Source organism: Rutidosis leptorrhynchoides, chromosome 9 (genome assembly GCF_046630445.1).
Source record: "Rutidosis leptorrhynchoides isolate AG116_Rl617_1_P2 chromosome 9, CSIRO_AGI_Rlap_v1, whole genome shotgun sequence".
Classification (NCBI taxonomy): domain Eukaryota; kingdom Viridiplantae; phylum Streptophyta; class Magnoliopsida; order Asterales; family Asteraceae; genus Rutidosis; species Rutidosis leptorrhynchoides.
The window spans coordinates 20,681,714-20,694,476 of NC_092341.1; the positions used below are offsets into that span (position 1 = coordinate 20,681,714).

At 35.3% G+C, this 12,763-nt stretch overlaps 1 non-coding gene across 1 annotated transcript; it reads left to right on the forward strand.

Annotated features, from left to right (window-relative positions):
• The first annotated feature begins 6,426 nt into the window (after positions 1 to 6,426).
• Positions 6,427 to 6,533, forward strand: LOC139869460 (small nucleolar RNA R71). Its single transcript, XR_011766069.1, has one exon. It is a non-coding gene; the product is annotated as a small nucleolar RNA R71 (small nucleolar RNA).
• Positions 6,534 to 12,763: the final 6,230 nt, after the last annotated feature.

A 12,763-nucleotide genomic window follows, 5' to 3' on the forward strand; every position in this document is an offset into this window, starting at 1 on the left:
AGACAAATATCATCATAAAAGTAGCATGTGTTATTAGCATAAAAAGTAGAAAGGTTTATTACAGACACTGTTCAGAAATTGTTACAAAATTCATGTAAACTTCACATCAAGGACATCCTTGGTGGATGATTCTTCCCTACTGCACACATCATCGAACACATCAATCTTGAGGTTTATCAGTTGTCCTTTGTCTCATTGACTCTTTCCAGAGTTACAGGATGCATCAGATTAGCAATGGTAGGTGGAAGAGACTGGTTTGGGGCAAGGCGTTTAGTTACCTTGTCGGTAACATCAGAAATAGAATGGGTGATAACAGCATCAACATAGTTATTATAAGGAGTCCCAACAAGATGGGATCCAAGAACCTTAGCTATCAACCCAGGTATACCCTTCTTCAACTCAGCAAAGTTACCCTCACCAGCCTCTGCCCTGCGGAGAAGTTTAGAAGACTTTTCTTTTTCAGCATTCAACTGATTCTCCAGATCGTTAACCTTCATCTTCTCTTCCTCAACCTTCTTCCTTTCAGCTTCCACCACTCTATCCTTCTCCTCTTGTAGAGTAACATCAGCATCTTGAGCACTTTTAAACTCAACTTCTCTAGCCTTTAATGCTTCTTGAGTGCTGTTTTGTGACTTCAGCCTCAATAGCTCTTTTGCGAGCATTTGCAACTTCAGCCATTTCAGTACGGGCTAATGCAAGAATAGACACTTGATGCTGCTGCAATTGAAGAGCATTCCTGAGATGATTAATGAACAATATAGCAAATGCAGCAGTTGACTGCCTAAGTTATTCAGAACGGAGAGCGGCAAAGTGGGGATTTAGCTCAGGGATAGCACAACCCTGTAAAAGAAGAATGTTATGATAAAAATCAATAATTCACATAAATAAATTTCTAGCACAAGTTGTTTTATTATTGGTACCTGAAGAAGAGTCAAAAGATCATTGCACTTAGTGGCAGGGTTATCAATAAATGCCTGCAGCGCGCCCAAATGAGCAGGATTTGGTGGTTCAGGAACATTTGATGATGTAACAGCAGGGATAGTGGTACTGGGAGGTGGAGAATGATAAAAAGATTCGCCTTCCAGCCTCAGCTCCTGGAATTTAGCTTCATTAAATGGGGTGAAATTCCGGTCAGGAGTTTTCAAAATTTCATCCTCTTGACTTTCGAGGTTCTCCACCGTCCTCTGCTCACCACCTTCAGCAGCCTTTCCTTGGCTATCAACAGAATCTGCTAAAACCACTAACGTAAATAAGTTAGCAAACATAACAGTTATGAGCAAAGAATATGCAATATCAAGAAAGGGCAATATAGGCATACTTCTTCTGCGTTTTGACTTAGGGCTTCCCTCAGCACTTTTTGCCCCCTTAGAGCCTATACTCTTCTTGCGTGTCTTTTTTATTGGAGGAGGGCTGGGGAGCATTTCACCAGTAATATCAACCGAGCCTGTTGTTATTTGCTCAGCGGTGGTGTCCTCTGCCGTCCGTTCAGTATCAGTTCGCTCAGACTCACTGTCTGAGCTACTACCGCTGCTTTCTCCCACTTTTTCAGCATTGGCAGCAGCAGCCTTAACCTCAGCTTCAACTCTTTCTGCCTCTAGCTCGGCAGGAGTTTTGTCACGAACAGTGATCTCAACATCATCCTCAAGATCGAGGGACAGGATGGCAGAACGGACAAGCATCTCTTTTTGTTCTGCAAAAATTAAACAAAGGCAAAAATATAGCAATATAAGTAATATTGGCATAAAATAGACAGACATGTATATATATTAGGATGATCATAACACATCCTACCCTGGTTTTTCTGGTGGAGTACTGGCACAGAAGTACTCAGCCATTCTTGGCTCACTTTACACCGAACAAGAATTCCCTCATACTTTTCATATGATCTGGGTGGAAGGCGAAGCTCTTTAAGAAGATTCACTATTCGTCTCTCTGCGTCGGTTACCTTAACAGCCTTTCCTACGCCGGCATCTATGGACTTCTATTTCCGAGCAACGGAATACTCTTCCTTAAATTACTATCTCATCAACAAAGAAAAATGGACTTTTCCAGCCTTTCAAGTTTGACACTTTATTAGTACCAACAAAATGTGTCTTTGGATTGTTATCAATGGTAAGCCAACAGTGGCTAATCGTTCGAATTCTAAAGAGAGAAATAAAAACCTTAAGGTGTGGTTTTATATTGCTGGCATTGCAATACATCTCAAAAAGTATAATTTTTTGAAGGCCATGGGGATGAATCTGACTCAGACAGGCTCTAAAATATCTAAGAATGCGGAGAAGAAATTAATTAAGAGGAACACAGAGATTGCCGTGAGTAAGTTGTAAAGCATACAACGTAATTTTTCCGGCAGGAGGTTTGTTGGTCGTTTGCCTATTAGTAGGAAGAATAGGGTTATATTGGTTTAAATGATGAAAGGAAATCTTCAAGCCGTCAAAATGACTCTCAGATAACGATGACGCTATCGTGATAACCTCAGGAAGGTTGGTTGTTTCTGAAGAAGAAAGCTCAACGTTCTCTTGGCCAGTACTCGACACAGAAGCCATGGTAATAATATGAACAGAAAAAGTGAATAAGAAATAATAGCGAGGTAAAGTGCAACTGACCTTGAAAGATGAAAAACCTTAAAAAGTTGAAAGTAAAGCTTGAAGAAATCGATGAAGATTTGTGCAGAAATGTGCGTTTTGGATCTTGAGCAAAAGTAAAAAAGTGAAGGTAAAAGGTTATGACGGTTTATATAGAGATTAATCAATGTATTTTTTATGGACACGATCGTGACACATGTATGGACAAGTTTAAAAGTCGAATACAAAGAAACGCTTTTTACAGCTGGAGGTGCGTGGGGTGTCATAGCCATGTAAAAACAATCATCACAAAGTCAGTAAAAATTCGACTGTCATTAATGCCTGCAACATTTTCCACGATGCAAATGGGACGTGAGAAGACTTGTTTGGGATATGTTAGCAAAAGTTTAACAACTTAACCCTTTTTCAAATGCTTAAGTCATTAAACTGGGGGGACTTAATGGTGTATCCTATCGTATACACACATAAAGGCATAATATTCGCATGAAATTAGCATCAGAAACACTGAGAACAATGGTTTTGTGAAAATGTCCATCAAGCGTTCTCCGCTGTGCAGGCTACTTCCGTCATGCATAAGCCCTGAAGGCCGCCTAGCGCTTAAGCCCTGACCGGAGAACGTCACATCCAGTGCATATTTTGGATCACAAATAACAGAACATATCATCATCTGACACGTGTCCCCGAACAATCCGGTGGATATATCACTATAAATAGACCCCTTGGGTCATCATTTTACACATTCAGACACTCTAACAACTTGCGAGTAGAGGATTCATCTCTCTCTCTCTCTCAGTACTTTCTCTCACTAGAAGTCATCCGGAAAATAGGTTAACGCTCAGCGAACACAGATTGATTAAGCTACCCCACAAGTTTCTATACTTGTGAACCGGGTCTGCAGGGATTATTTCTCGAGAGTAAACATCAATCGGCAACACTCCCCCACTCTTAGCTAGGTACTTCTAGTATTGTATTGATACACTAAGCCTTACATCATAAGGAAATAGGTGTTAACATGGAAGTTTAGCAATTACATCTACTTTAGCTCTATCCACTTCAATTCCTTCCTTTGAAATTTTATGACCAAGAACGATGCCTTCTCTAACCATGAAATGGCATATCTCCCAATTAAGTACTAGATTTGATTGCTCGCATCTAATAAGCATTCGTTCAAGATTAACTAGACATGTTTCAAAAGTATCACCGAAGATTGAAAAGTCATCCATGAAAACTTCCATGCATTCCTCTATCATGTCATGAAAAATCGCCATCATGCACCTTTGAAAGGTTGCAGGGGCGTTGCAAAGTCCAAATGGCATGCGTTTGTAAGCAAAAGTACCATAACGGCACGTGAAGGTGGTTTTCTCTTGGTCCTCGGGTTCGATTGGAATTTGAAAGTATCCGGAGAAACCGTCAAGAAAACAATAGTAATTGTTCCCAGCTAACCTTTCTAACATTTGATTAATGAAAGGTAAGGGAAAGTGATCTTTTCTGGTGGCGTCGTTTAATTTTCTATAATCAATACAGACACACCATCCTGTTACAGTCCTAGTAGGAATAAGCTCATCGTTTTCATTTGTGATGACAGTCATGCCACCCTTCTTAGGTACACATTGAACTGGGCTTACCCATGGACTATCAAAGATTGGATAAATTAAACCAGCATCTAACAGTTTAATAATTCCTTTCTTAACAACATCTTGCATATTAGGATTTAGTCTTCGTTGGCGTTGCACATATGTTTTATGACCTTCTTCTATAACGATTTTATGTGTGCAATACGAAGGACTTATTCCTTTAATGTCATGAATCTTCCATGCAATAGCTGGTTTATGAGCTTTTAGCACAGAAATGAGTTGAGATTTTTCATTTTCCGTAAGAGAAGACGATATTATTACAAGTAATTCAGATTCACCATGTAAATAAGCGTATTCCAAATGGTTTGGAAGTGGCTTTAACTCTAATATCGGTGGTTCTTCTATCGATGATTTGTATCGATATCTGTCTTCCTCTTTTAGCATTTGAAGTTCTTATGTTATTGGTTCGTATTCATTAGCCATAAGTGTGGCTAACATTTCAGCTTCATCAATTGGTACAGTTCCTTCTCCTAAAGAACATTCTCCTGTTCCTTGTAATTCTGGAAATTCTTGTAACAATTCTGCATGTGAATCTATAGTTTGAATATAATAACATGTATCATCTGCAGATTGCGGTTGTTGCATGGCTCTATCAACTGAAAAGGTAACATTCTCATCCTATATACTTAGGGTCAGTTTCTTACCGAACACGTCTATTATTGCTTTAGCCGTGTTTAAGAATGGTCTTCCTAATATGAGAGGAACTCGGGAATCTTCTTCCATGTCCAGAATAACAAAGTCTACTGGAAATACTAAAGTACCAACTTTAACTAGCATGTTCTCCATTATCCCTCTAGGATATTTTACTGATCGATCGGCTAGTTGTATGCTTATTCGTGTTGGTTTCAATTCTCCGAGGTCTAGTTTAGCGTATAGTGAATACGACATTAAATTTATACTAGCACCTAAGTCTGCCAATGCTTCTATTGAACTAAGACTACCCAGAAAACATGGAATTGTGAAACTTCCTGGATCTGATAATTTTTCTGGTAGTTTATTCAACAGCACTGCAGAACAATTAGCATTCATTGTAACAACCGAGAGTTCTTCCATTTTCTTTTTATTTGTGATTAGATCTTTCAGGAATTTAGCATATCTTGGCATTCCTGAAATCACATCAATGAAAGGAAGATTGACATTTATTTGTTTAAACATATCCAAGAATTTGAATTGCTTGGCTTCAAGCCTTTCTTTTCTCATTTTACTCGGGTAAGGAAGCGGTGGTTGGTATGGTTTAACATAAGGATTTACCTAAACTGTGTTATCTTCATTAACCTTTTCAACTACCGGTTATGTTTCCTTATCTTGCTCAGGCTGTGGTGCCTGTGTAGTAGGAATAGAGTCATCAGAAATTACAGGTATTTCAGGTGGTTTAAGTGTAATACCACTTCTTGTTGTAATGGCTTTAGCTATTTCATTTCGGGGTTTAGCATTTGTATCACTAGGTAGACTCCCTGGTTTTCTTTCACCTATCAACCTTGCTAGGTTACTCACTTCTTGTTCCAAATTTTGAATTGAAGCTTGTTGATTTCTAAATGCTTGGGCATTTTGTTCATTCGTTTGTTTCTGAGATGTGAAAAATTGAGTTTGAGATTCAACTAGCTTCGACCTCAATTTTTTTTAAAATTGGCTTTTTATCATCGGTTTGTGGTTTATTTGGAAAAATAGGTCTTTGTTGGTTGTAAGTATTATTAGATACTTGTTGATTGCTAGGACCTTGTTGGTTGTTGTATGGAACATTTTGGTTATAATTCTGATTTTAATTGTAGTTTGGTCTTGGTGGTTGATAATTATTCTGATAATTATTTCCAGGCCTTTGGTTCATGTATGAAACATTCTCTCTTTGTTCCATTGTTTGTTCAATACTGAGACAATCTTTTGTCAAATGTGGTCCTCCACACTGCTCACAACTAATTCGTATTGCTTGAATATCCTTAGTCATCTTCTCCATTCGTCTTTCAAAAACGTCTAACTTTGCGGAAATGGAATCAAAGTCATGGCTAGAATAGGCTCTAGCCACTTTAGATGAACGAAAAATATCTTTTTCTTGATGCCACTCATGTGAGTGGGAGGCTGTGTTATCAATAATTTTGTGAGCTTCAGCTGCGGTTTTCTTCATAATGGAACCACCAGCTGCTGTGTCGATATCTTTTCGTGTAGCAACGTCTCATCCTTGGTAGAATATTTGCACTATTTGAAAAGTATCTAAACCATGTTGAGGACATCCTCTCAACAACTTTCTGAATCTTGTCCACACCTCATATAATGTTTCATTTGGCTTTTGCGTGAACGTAACAATTTCTCCTTGAAGTCTCAAGGCTTTAGATGCCCGAAAGAATCTTTTAAGAAATTTCTCAACTAAAACATCCCATGTGTCAATCGCCCCTTCAGCTAACGATTCTAACCAATCTTTGGCTTCTTCCTTTAAAGTCCAGGGAAATAACATGAGATAGATCTGTTCATCCTCAACTTCTCTGATTTTAAATAGAGTACAAATTCTATTAAAGGTTCGAAGATGTTCGTTTGGATCTTCTTTTGGTGTACCACTAAATTGGCATTGATTAGTTACCATGTGTAGGATTTGTCCTTTGATTTCATAATCTAGCGCATTAATGTCTCGTTAACTAATGGCATGACCTTGGCCCGTGCGTGTAGCTCTCATTCGGTCTTCCATACTTAGAGGTTCCGGATTTTCCATGATTGAATTTGTTGAATCTGAATCACTAGATGATTCTGATTTAATGGTTTCTTCCTCGACAATCTCTGGTTGTATGATTTGTGGTTCAGGAGGAATGATTAGTGGTTCAGGATCTCTGAATTGTCCTTGAATATCCTCCGGGTTCTCAATTGTGAAGTCGGGTTCAAAAAATAGAATATCAGATATTTGAATTGGAGTACTTGGTCGACTTGATGATGATTCTAAAGAAAAATCAACGGCGACAATATTAGCAAGATGTCTTGATCGAGTTACAGGTGGTGAACGTATGAAAGGTGGTGAACGTTTTGCTCGGTGCATTCACTGAATATCCTATTAGTTATAAAGATAAAAATTATATAAGTTATCAAATTAATAGACTTTTTTGATTTTGCCGACGTTTCGAATAGCCAAGAGATGCAGCAGGTAGCCAGGACCCTATAAATCGGAAGCCCACAACTCGCCACTAACAAATCTAACTATTACTACGAACCAGAAAATTTTGGATGTCTATCAATTTAACTGCTTAAAATAATTTTTCGTCGAAATTTAAAGAAAATATAGAAAATTCTAGGTCCTAAAAACTAGAGCGTAGAAATGAAAAAGAAAAAGCGCGTCGAAAAACAAACGTCAGAAAAACAAAAAGTCGAAAAATAATAATAAGAACGTAAAGTGTCGAAACTTAAAAGTCTAAAAACTAAATATTAAAACTTGCATCTAAAGGTATTAAAGCTTAAAGGGAATTCTATATCCAAAACGGCAATAACTTAATTAGGCACTACAATCTATAAACTGCGTCGCAAAATTCTAGAGCGCCTAAATCTTAATTAAAAGAAAAAGCACTTAAGAGATTTTACGGCAAAGCCTAAAAATCTAGAAATATAAAATAACTACGGCAAAGACTAAGTTAAAACTAATTACGAATGATAAATATACAATTTACGAATTAAACGATAAAAATATACAATTTATAAAAAGAAACAAAAAATGATAAAATTACTTAATTTTATAAAAAAATTATTTTTATATTATTATTTTATAAAAGTATTAATTTATTAAACAAATTAAAACTAATAATAACAAATTATAATTAAACTAAACTAAATATATTAAATTAAAACCCTAATTAGGTTTAATAATAATAATTATAATTAATTAAAACCCTAAAATCGTAATTAATGCGTACAAGGTTGCAGTCTGGGACGGCTCCGTGACTGCGGTATGTTTATGCCAGAAAAGCTCCGCGACTGCGGACTTTGCAGACTCAGATTGATTGCAGGTTCAAATTCGGGCAGTTTCAGATTTAATTTTTTTTTTTTTAAATTTTCTGTTTTAACTCTATTTCTGATTTTTAATTTATATAAAATATAATTTAAATAAAATTTATATTTTAAAAATTACTTATTAGTTTTTGTAACTAAAAAAATAAAAACTTTTTTATTTAAAAATATATATATATATATATATATATATATATTTATATTTATATATATATATATATATATATATTTATATTTTGATTTTTTTTTAATATTTAAAAATTATATAAATATATTTTTACAAAAATAGCTTAAATTTTTTTATAGCGTTTCGCTTCGGCGTGATTTTTCCCCTGCAGTGGCGCCAAAAATACTATGATGTGTGCGAGGTGTAGTACGAAAAAGATTATATTTTACTATGAAATACTATTAAATACGATACAATTTACATAAGTTATTTATTTATTTATAGAATGGGATATACCTAAACCTCGCTACAACACTTATAGGCAGTGTACCTAATCGTAGAGTAGTGTAGTTTTTAGTAGGTCCGGTTCGTTCCACAGGGATACAACTAAGTTTAACGCTATATTTTTATTAACTATATTTGTGTGTGTGTGTGTGTATATATATATATATATAAGTATTATTATTATTATTTTTACAAAAGGGGGGTTTTACCGTTTAATGACCGGTTTGTCAATTTTAAGTCCTAATGCAAAATATTAACTTAATTTAAAGCGTAAAGTAAATGACGATAAATAAAAATGCGATAAAACAAAAGTACGATAATTAAAAGTGCAATAAAATAAAAGTACGATAAATAAAATGACGATAAATAAAAGTGCGATGAAATATAAAATAAAAGAATTATGCTTATTTAAACTTCTGTAATCATGATGTTTGACGTGGTGATTTTAATTTATTACCCTGGGTTACTTGTCCTTTGTCCTGGTTTATTTGATAAGTCTATCTGGTTTTGTCCACAATAGTCCATCGGTCATAATTATAAAGTGCGAGGGTTTTCGCCAAATTAACCTTATACCCGAAGTCAAATATTCCAACTAATTGGGGATTTAAACCGTAATAAGGTTTTAATACATTGTTAACGATTACACCAGGTTATCGACTGCGTGTAACCCAAGATTTTAATACTTTATTAACAATTACACCAATTTTCCTTGAATGTAATCCACCCCTGTTTTAATGAGTCCATTGACTATTAATCCATCCCAGTGTCCAGTCAAATGAACAATTATTAGTATTTATAAATATCCCGCCTACCGTACCCGATCAAGCGTATGTGGTTATATATAAATACGTCAAGTTGTAAATCTCTATATTAAATTAACAAGATATCATTTAGTTAACCAAATATAAAGCTCATTAATAGCCCATAGTCCAATTTTCACAAGTGTCGGTCTTTTGTCCAAACCCCAATTATGGTCCATAGCCTAATAACCCAATCTTAATATTTAGTCCAACATCACGATTACTTCGGCTTAAATAAGCATAATAATAACTTAGCTACGAGACATTAATTTAAAAAGGTTGAACATAACTTACAATGATTATTAATTGCATAGCGTTACACGGATAGAGTTTCGACTTACAAAACCTTAAAACATTCAACACTATAACCTTATTATTATTATTAACTTAATATTAAAATTATAATTATAAAATATAAATATATTAAGAGAGTGTGAGTATCAGTTGATGAAGGTGTGTGTCAACTGGCCAGAATTCGTTGCAATTTATAGAACTTGACCACATATCTGGGCTCATGCGATCGCATGGGTTTAAGGTACCCAGGCCATGCGATCGCATGGCCTCCTGATCCAGCTCACAATCACTTGTCTTCTTGTTTGCCAACGGTTTTTAATAATATAATATAATATATATAATTTTATATAATTATATATATTATATTATATTTATGTGCATAGTTGACTTGTAATTTTAGGCCCGTTGCGTCGCGCGTTGATAGTTGGTTCATGTCTTGGTTTTGGATTTTAGAACGTCCTTTCGTACGATTTAATATATTGTACTTTGCGTTTCACGGCTTGTACTCTGGTAATTTTTAGACGTTTCTCATCAATAATTTGAACCACTTGGATTGTACTTTGTACTTTTTAGCGTTTTGGTCGTTTGCGTCTTCAAATCGTCGAATCTGTCTTTTGTCTTCACCTTTTATTATTTAAACTAATATCACTTGTAAATAGAACAATTGCAACTAAAAGCTTGTCTTTCTTGAAGGATAATGCTATGAAATATATGTTCGTTTTTAGCATTATCAAACACCAAGACCGGAGCTTGACACAATTTCTTTTTTAACAATTGAAAAGCAATTTCTTGCTCGTTCTCCCAATTGAATCTCACGTTCTTCCTCGTCAACTTCGTCAATGGAGAAGCGATTTTAGAAAAGTCTTGGATAAACCGACAATAATAACCGGCCAATCCGAGAAAACTTCGGATTTCCGTAGGCGTAGTCGGTCGTTCCCAACTCTTCACCATCTCTATCTTCCCCGGATCCACTTAAATACCTTCCTTGTTCACAATATGACTGTGATGATCGCTCCAAATCCATATGGACGAACACGTCATTCATCAATTTCATTGCGAGGTATTTGACCTCTATATGATACGTTTTATAAACATTGCATTCTTTTGAAAAGGCACACCATAAATGAATATTTAAATCAAAGGTTTTCGACATCTGATGATTTCTACATATAAACAATCACCATAAATAATAGTTTACAATAGTACTTCCGTTGACAATGCAGTTAAAATAAGATACATGGTGATGCTTTGGTGAATGCAACGTTTCCTTGAAAAATATGCCATGTAAGACTCCGTGCACATAGCTTGTCTAACATATAAGCAAACAGCGGAAGACTTCTAGGGAACCTGAGAATAAACATGCTAACAAGTGTCAACACAAAGGTTGGTGAGTTCATAGTTTTAATGTTTTGCATAATCTGTACATAAAGGTGGATCACAAGATTTCAGTTGTTTCATCCAGAAACATTTATCAAAATATTCTACAAGATTGAGCACCCTGGTAACTAAACTTAACGTATATATAATTTGAACCCTTTGTATAATCATCTTAATAATACACGCAAACCAACGTGTACGCTTCTCAAATAGCATACGTCCGTTAAAAGGCTAGCGCTCTAGCTCGGACGGGGATATCAAGCCCTATGGATCCATATAAAACTACTCGCGCCCACCAGTTCTTATAACCGGCAGTTACTAGTTACCAAAGCTAAGGGATTTTTGGTTCAAACTCGGTGTAGAATTTAGTATGTACTTGTGTCCATTGTGTTTAAAATAAAGTGCATGTATTCTCAGCCCAAAAATATAGATTGCAAAAGCAATTAAAAAGGGAGCATATGAAACTCACCTTAGCAGCACATAAAGTCGTTCACTAAAATGTGACCGAAACTCGGAATACCAAATAACCGTAGATCTCAACCTAGAGAACATATGTTGGTCAATAAATGTCTATCAAGCTAGGTCAGGTCATAGTGTATCACAATTCTAATGCTTGAGATCGACATACAAAAGTTATCCAAAGCCGTTTCAAAAAGTCAATTTTGACAATAGTTCAACAAAAGGAGACGTGCCTTATATAAGGATTCATTTACTCGGCTGGTAATATTCAAAAATCCAATTTATCAATCTTACAAACAAGTTGTTTAAATATTAATTGCAGATTCAAAAGCAATTCCAATTAACGTCAATCATAATTCAATTGACCATATCTTTTAATTCGTTCATCGAAATTACGCTATTTCTAAATGAAAAGTTATTTATTTTTCGCCAGCTTTCCAAAAACATGCATATCATATACCTTTTATCAGTAATATATGTATTTAATTCGTGATTCGTGATTCATCATAAACTGTTTAATGACGAAATTTAGCATACAAGCATGCATAAACATATATACTCGAGCACTAGACATGGATACACAATTAATATATAAAAGATAAGATATGAATGCTCACGTATCAATATTGTGATTCAATATTGCAGGAAAGTACGTAGACGTAACACAGATGATAAACACTAGGTTTGATTTGCAAACAATACCCACGAACATTACCCATAACCTCCATAGCTATAACACATAGTTTCTTTAGCTTTATCCCGCTCGAAAACCAGTGATCGCATGCGAATGTTTTATAGGACCTTTCACCCATTTCCACCCCATGCGATCACATGGGTTCAAAGGGTGCTGGCCATGCGATTGCATGGCCTATGAATCCAGCTCACAAATTTTTAACTCTTCCTCGTCGACATATTTATTTATTAATATATAATATATATAATTTATATTAATTAATTATATATTATATTATATTCTCGTGCAACGTTGACTTGTAAATTTAGTTCCAAAGACTTGTACGTTGACACTCGACTTATGTCCCAGTTCTGGTTTCTCGAATGCATTTTCGTACGCTTAGAAAACTAGTACTTTTCGTTACGCAACGTGTACCTTTATCAAAAATTAAACTTAATCATTGATAAACTATGTCACTCGAAGTGTAGCTTTAATCAATTAAGTGTTTTGGTTAT